Below are 8,428 nucleotides of genomic sequence, written 5' to 3' on the forward strand. Positions count from 1 at the left end.
TCCCCCAAAAGAAAATATTGCGGTTTCACAGTCGCCGAAACCACAGGAACATTCATTGCTCGGATGTCAGCGTGGAAAGTAATAATGTTCGTCAATCATTTTTTAAGCACTGTGGAATCATTGGACAATACGCGAAAATCTGGACATTTCGCACCACTCCTTAGTTGATTGGCGGTACTTCTGTTCCGAGGTCTGTGAGGACTGGCTTAACAACCAGGAACCCATTGGAGGCGACGGAATAGCTGTCGAAATCGACGAAACCCTTATCGTCCGTCGAAAGTATACTAGACGAAGGATGGCTAGTCAGATATGGTTTTTCGGCGGAATTGAAAGAATTTCAAAAAAGGTTTCGTCGTCGCGTTGACTGGTCCAGATGAAAAACGGGACGCCAAAACTCTGATTCCGTTGGTGCACAAGTTTATCCTTCCTAGCTCAATAATTTTCAGTGATTATTTGAAGGTGTATACTAACCTCGACCGGCATTTTCCACACTACACCATAAACCACTCAGAAAATTTTGTGGACCCTCTGGATCCCAGCATCCACACACAAAATGTAGAACGAATGTAGCTAGACGTAAAACAGTGGATTAAGCGGCCTGGTATTCGAGCAGAAGTCATTCAGCAATACCTAGCCAGGTATTTATTTATAAGGAGTGAGACAGACAAGACGAAACTTTTGCATATTTTTTACAGGCTGCTGCATTGTACAGACACAAGTCGGAACTTGGAGAGATTTCTTGTTAAGAAAAAACAAAAAATTCCTTCCCTGAAATAAAAGCAATAAACCTTCCTTGAAAAAAGAAATAATATTAACGTCAACATTTTCTTCCTTGTTAAGAACAACACATTTTCTTTCTGTGTTAAAAAAAACGAAAGAAGAAAAAGGGGGGGGGTATTAACCCAAACCCTTTCTTGGGAAAATACATAAATAAAAGTCTGTCAAAAAAAAAAATGTTCGCTTGTCTTTTTTTTTGTTGTCTTTTTTTAGACGGAGGGGGGTCATGCGCAGTGTGTTACCGACAGTCTTGCATGGCAAAAAACATGGTGGCCATTAAACTATTACCCGAAATATTCGGGTGGTCCCCCAGTGCATTTTCACCAGCCTTTCTTTTGATGTAACTAAATTACAGCAGTTATGAGGCAACGAAATTCGCCCTTAACCCGGATCAGTCGGGAACTTTCTGTCCCCAATTTCCCACAAGTGTTGCGAAAATGTCTCCGTGGATCAATCGTTCTGCAAAAGGATACGCATATTTTGAGTTAAGATGAATGTCTTCACATGGCGCCAAAAAGTAAAATAGTTGAGACAAGCATTTATTTCATCTGCTGGTGTTGATTGAGGAATTACAAGTAACGTTTGACTGAAATCTCATGCAAGCAATATTAGCGCATTCCCAAATCGTCTGACATTGCTACGAAAATCCTGAAGGGATCGATCAAGTGCCTCAAGTATTTTTTTTTATTTTTTTGCCATTGTTTGCATTTCTGCAATCGTTTTCTCATGCTGGATGTTTGGAGATATTGAACATAGAAGTTTTGAAAAAAAAATCAATGTTTAATAGTAATTTCAAAGCAGAATGAGTAGTTCCTCTACCTGGTACTAAGGTCCCAGCTATTCTGTAGAACCAAGAGCAAAGGATATGTCATTTTGTAATCGAATGGCTTCCAAAATCAATTTAATTTGAAAGGTTGTACCAGTTCCTCCTGGCGTTTTTAATATGCAGTTGTTTTCAAATCACTTTATATTCTAACTGTATGACTAAACCGGATTTTTCTGTTTTAACAACGCCTTATTTACACTGAGTAAATTAGGTGACTACATAGGATTTATCAATATTTTGACAATGTTTTAATCGCTGTAAGTAATTAAGGTGATTAAAATACGATTTATTCATATTTTGACAATTACTTATTCACTGTAAGGAATTTAGGTAGCTAAAATAAGATGGTGATTGGGGAGGAATAAATAGAGAGGGAAATAGAGATATAGAGATAGAAATAGAGAAAAAGAGAGGGAAATAAATAAAAAGAGGGCGATAGAGAGGGATAGAGGGATTGACAGAAACAGAGAGAGTTAGAAAAAAGAGAAACAGAGGAAAATAAAGAAAGAGAGAGAGGGGGCGAGATAAAGAGAGAGTGAGAGAGACAGAAATGGGTTCAAAGAGAGATTGAAAGGGTGATAGATAGAAAAACATAGAGAGGAAGAGGGAGAGATGGATAGAGAGATATAGAGGGAGAAAGAGAGAAAAGGGGAGAGAAACAGGGAGCAAACTACACTTCTTCGTTTTTGTCCACGATCAGTGGAAGAGAAATCCTTGTAGACTGAGGCAATTTATATTTTAGTTCCTATTTTGAGTACACTTTTCACGGAGGTCGATTTTTTACACATTAAAAACAGACCGGTACTTGTGAAGAATTTAAAATATGATTTGTTCAGATGACGACAGAGAAAGAGAGACAGAGGGAGATGTATAGAGGGAATGGGGAGAGAGAAAGAGGCTCAAAGAGAGATGGAGATAGTGATAGAGCGAGAAAGAGAGAGAGAAGGAGAGAGAAAAGTAGAGATGGACGGAGAGAGAGGGATAGGGAGAGAAAGAGGGAGAGGGAGGGAGAAAAACAGTGTTTTTGTCCTCTATCAGTGGATGAGAAATCCTTGCAGATTGAGACAATTTATTATACTATTATTTGGAGGCTGCATTTTCCACACATAAAAAAACTGACCGATACTTGAGCAGAATTTTAACCAGGCATAACTAACTGGCTTTGCTCGAAAGATCCTCATCAACCATCGTCTTTCGCCGAGCGTCGCCGATTACCTAAGCGTAACAACGCTACTCAGGAAAAATACTGAGGAAAACATTTAAATATAATAAAATCACTAGATTGAAAATATAACGAAAATAAAAAAGAAACAAGACCTAGCGTTTTATTCTTGTAACATTGTTTTCTTTCATGTAAAATAATAAATAAACAAAGAAACGCGATTGGTATTTTTATTTTGACACAAGTCACAATTGTTATTTTTCGGTATTATCGAGACAGGATTTTATTATTATTATTATTATTATTATTATTATTTGATAGTAAGTATATAAAAAAATAAACAATATTAATGGAAAGCGAAATAGTAAAACAGCTACTAATAAAAAATTACGAAGAAAAAAACGAATTTTTGTCGCGTTCGAAACGATCGACTTTTGTCGAGAAAAACGATTTTGAAAACGTTTTCAAAATTGTAAAATATTTTAATCTTAAATATATAAAAACACGCTGGGATAAGATAAAAATGCTATCGCAAAATGTCAAGGCAATCAGTTCAGTAGTTTGTTAGATTATCGGTTACAAACAAACATATATTTTACATTTTTATTTATATAGATGTGTATATTTAAGTATTAATTTTAAAAAGTACAAATATATAAGTAAACTTAATATATATTGTTTTTAATTTCAATATAAGGTAAGAGATTAAAATATATTTATTGCATTAACAGTTAACTAGGATCAATGAAATGCAATTATATGATTTAACTCTGCATCGGAGCCGATGCATAATATCAAAGACACAGGTGCATAGGAGACAGCAGTATACATTAATGTGCAAATTCATTTTCGTTGCCATTTTCCGGCTCCGACGAAAGGAAAGACACCTAGAAGGTAGTAACAATATATATATATATATATATATATATATATATATATAGAGAGAGAGAGAGAGAGAGAGAAAGAGAGATAGATAGATAGATAGATAGATAAATAGATAGATAGATTCATCTAATATCATATAAGATGATGCAATTTTTCTTCGGATTTTTTCGTATTTATCTGATCATGCATATTTCTTTTTCTTTTTTTTTTAAGTTTAAAAGTTCCTACTTTTCTGAAGAGTCAGTGAGGGCAATAGTCTAAATAAACGTAATAATTAAAGAATGGTTTCTTCGTAACGAAACAGGTGTTTTCAAAAGTGGGCGTTCTGACATGTTAAAAGAAATAAATGGTAAGATGAATAGCATTTTAGAATTCGGAATCTACCTGCTTTGTCATCTCTTTGTATATGCTCTTTGTTAAATTTAAGAAACACCGAGCTTAATCAAAGAAAAAACAGTCGCTATAATGGAAATATACATATTAACCCATCAGTATGTATTGCCAATATTCGCCCACGGACTAGTTGATTTAAATTCGTAGATTTTTTCGATACAATTTATTGTATATTTTCGTTTTCTCTCTATTATTTCCATTTTTCGCCCCCATTCACTTTCACTTCAGCAACCCTTGAAGATGATTCGCAGTAGAATCGAAAGCGCTCTTGATAACTATAGAAATTTTATCAATTTTTTCGATTTTGATATAGAAAGATTTTACGGAAAATCGAAGAAATACAAAAGGAACATAAAGCAAAGTATCACCGTTATATTTAATAATGTCTGTTTCAAAAAAAAATATATATATAAGTATATGTGTGTGTATGTGTGTACCTCCTCTTAGAAAATAAAACCTTACCAAAATTTAACCATTAGCGATCATCACGATGCTGTCTCATCATCTAGCTTAAGAGAGAGGGAGGGAGGGAGAGAGAGAGAGAGAGCCTAGTAGGGGATGCAATTTTCTCTTTCCTTCAACCTCTCACTGTCTTTGCTTTATCATTATTTTCATGGCAAGTGCTCGCCTGAGTTCCAGTCTATGCCCATCTCGCCAAACTTTCACGAGAAACACTCTAGCTTAAAACACTATCAATAGTTTTCCCCACTCTTTATCGATTCCTAAACCTAATGAAAAACGAGTTGGGACTCTCTTTCGTTTGCCTGCTTTTCAGCTGACTACAATATGGTCGTCTTCAAGTCCAACGTAAACAAGTTCTTGATGGGCCGTTCCCCTTAAGAAATCTAATTTACCAAATTTCCACTACTAACGATTACTACGATATTGTCCCATTGACTACTGTACAGTCCTTAAACCTTATACTCGAATGGCTTCTGGGCCTTCATAGGTGGTGACTCCTATGTAAAAAACAGAGAGATAAGACAAGCGTGTGTGTGCGATATAAGCAGAGAAATAAAAACAACCTAAACAGACATAAACGAACCGTTTCTCTCTCTCCCTCTCTCTCTTCCTGTGTGTGTGTGTATATATATATATATATATATATATATATATATATATATATATGGGGTGGGTGAGAGGGAGGAGGGAAAGAGCGTGGGATAATAAGCACATAAGGAATCAAAAATTGAGATGTATAAATGTATAGCCCAGATCATACATGAATTACTATCCAGTTTCGCCCTGCGTGTGCATTGTCAGCATTTGTTCAATCCCAGATAAATGCACTCTTTATACTTCTACTCCGCTCAAAGCCAAGCTGTCTCACTAATAAAGGTAAACTAGTGTAATACTTTCGTCGTTCATGCCAACTTGCATAACTCTGTTAACGTGCATGCGAAGAGAATACAACGCTTACACTATCTTATAACGAGGCACGCGATCGTTTATTCTTATCCGCGTGCATTTACTTGTTAATCTACCCTCGTTTTGTATAAGCGAGGAAACTATCTCTTACTCAGATGCTGATGCGTGCATTTCGAGGATGCGGACAGATGCGCAACAAAGAGATTCCCATATATATATTTTTTTTCTTCGGAGAAAAAGTCGCGCCTCCTACAACTGCGATGCGCTCGCTTAGCAGTTAAGAGACCACGCAACGAAAAACGTGCAGGAGTGCGGGTTAGGGTTAGAAAAGGAAGACAAGCAGTGGACAGAGTTACGAAATGGAGGTCGACAGAAGTGAAAGCCATCTACGTCTTAATAAGGGCAAAAACTATACAGTTAGCAATCGAATAATCAACAATAAAGAAAAAATGAAAGTTATTTATTTATTAATGTTATCCAAACCTGTGATGTAAACCCTTCCCATTTCCTTTTCTCACTCCTTTTACTTCTCTCATTTTCATCTCTCTCTCACTCACTCTCTCTCTCTCTTTCTCTTTCTCGCTCTCTCGCTCTCTGCATATTGCGGAGCTGATCAGCTACTTTTCAGCAGACAGGATAAATATGATTCAGTAGTGTTGTGAAGTTGTCAGTTTTCTGGGCGAAGGCTGCAGTAATTTGCGCATCAAATTAGATATAAAAAAACAGAGTTACCCACAGTAATGACCCTTAAATTAAACGTGTCTAAAAATAGAAGATTTCCGGGATCTTAACACATAATAATCAAGACACTTGTGCGTAGGCATAATTAATGCTTGCTTTATAATCTCGACCCGATGTTTAAATTTGCTGACCAAAAAAAAAAAAAAAAAAAACAATAAATCCACACCCATCTCTGATTATGTGGAAAATTTAATTGCAACAAAAAGAAATTATTAATCATACTAAAGAAAAAATCGTTTTATATCTGATAAACTGAAATTATTAACCGTTGTGTTACTTTGCGTAATTTTGAAAAGTATCATAGAAACTAAATGAGATACAATTTAGTAGAATCCTATTAGTTTTTGGATAGTGTCACTGGATTGGAAATTGTTTAGTTTGTTGCAACTTAGTGTTCTATCTGAAAGACAGTTAAATTGCTAACCATTATGTTACTTTATGTAATTTTGCGAAAGTATAATTAGAACAAAATGAGGTAGTATGATGTTTGTTGTTGGTTAGTGTCATTGGATTGGAAACATGTCTCGTTTAAATACGCAAATGTAACTTTGTCTTAAGCATATATGTTATTAGTGTGATTTGGATTATAATAAATGATGCTGACGTCGAGCGTGGCGGAGAAATATAATATATTTGGTCGTTTATTGAGATAAAACTTTATGAATACAAAAATGAAAAGGTGTGTATCGATGAAATTCACTACAACTATAGTATGATGTAGCAGTGCATGAACGCTCATTGTGACATAAATATATAAATGACGTCGGGATATAATGAAACACGTTTTTCATTAATTATTTCAAATAACTTTTTTTTATTTTGGAATTAAATTTCTTTAGATGTTTTACATAGAAATATAGCATAACTTTGAATTATTTTGCGGCGTAAAGTTGTGGCACATTTCAAGTGTGAACAACTGTCTTAATATTATAATGGTGATTACGCTTTATTTAGAATATGATTAGAATTTAAAGTGGACTAAGTTGATTGATCGAACATAGACTATAGGAAACGTGTGAATAAAAAGGTTTTTATATAAAAAAGAAAATTGTGAAATATCCCAACTATCAAATATCGTAACTATAAAATATACTAACTATCAAATATCTTTGGTGAGTTCATAAAAGTAGTTGTTGATGTGCAAATGGCTTTAAGCAAATAATATGACAGGTAACTTCACGCGTTTCAAAAGTTATACCTCCTATTTTAATTCTGCACAACTGGGATCAGACAAAATTACAAATTGCAAAATTGCAAACTGCATTATTATGATAACAGAACTTATTCATTTTGACCGAAATGTTCATCTCTCTGTTGAAGATTTGAATGGTGTGAAACTCGAAAAAAACAACTCCTGTCATGAAAGTGCGTCAGAAGCAGAGATGTCTCATGTAATTACTAACAAAATTGAAAACGATAAAAAGCTTAATTAAAAATTAGAAGGCTTTACTTTTGGAAAGACGCCCATATGAAATAACCCTCTCCGTACGCCCTTGCACAGCCATCGTTCATCACTGACAAAACTGCAATGAGAATGGCGGTGACTATTTCGAAAAATGTATTCTGGAATACAAAGTCACTTGTTTTCATAGTTCCACTCCCGTCTTCCTTAATCTTCAACATTTTTACATTTTGACTTCATAAAAGAAGACTATATTTAAAACAACCCTTGTATAGTAGACCAAATTATCTTCCTGATTTGCATTAACGGTGTTTCAAATAATAACTCGATTCCATTTTTGATTTCTAGTCACAATTGTCTATTTCCACAAATCAAAGATTCTTGATGATCTAGATGTTACTGATATTTCTGCAGATTTTGTGCACGTTCTGCAATATGACATATTTAAATTATAGTCAAGATTATCTGCTCTTTTGACTTCCGGTTTCTGCTGTCCATTTGACTTGATAATTATACATTGTTAAGCAGGCACTTTTAAATATGGGAAATAAAGGGCTTTCTGAGAAATATAATAATTATTGCGAAGGGACAATATCTTGCTTACCAGTGATTTCCCATTATCGATTTTAGAATATACTTAATTTTATCGTTGATTGACTTTTAGCTACACTAAGTTGTTGATTGTTTTCCCGCGCATATCCGCAGCTTTTATGAAAGCTTAAAATCTCAGTTCCTCAGTAAAACTCTAGAATAAAGCACTATTAAGCAAGACATTGTACTGCAAAAGTCAGATTTGATCCGAAAATTTCCTGAAGAATTTTAGTTTGGATACATTTTTGCTTTTTTTATTGTAAACCAATCGATATTTACTTTG

This window comes from Euprymna scolopes, chromosome 3, assembly GCF_053919585.1.
Source record: "Euprymna scolopes isolate OS-2025 chromosome 3, ASM5391958v1, whole genome shotgun sequence".
Lineage (NCBI taxonomy): Eukaryota > Metazoa > Mollusca > Cephalopoda > Sepiida > Sepiolidae > Euprymna > Euprymna scolopes.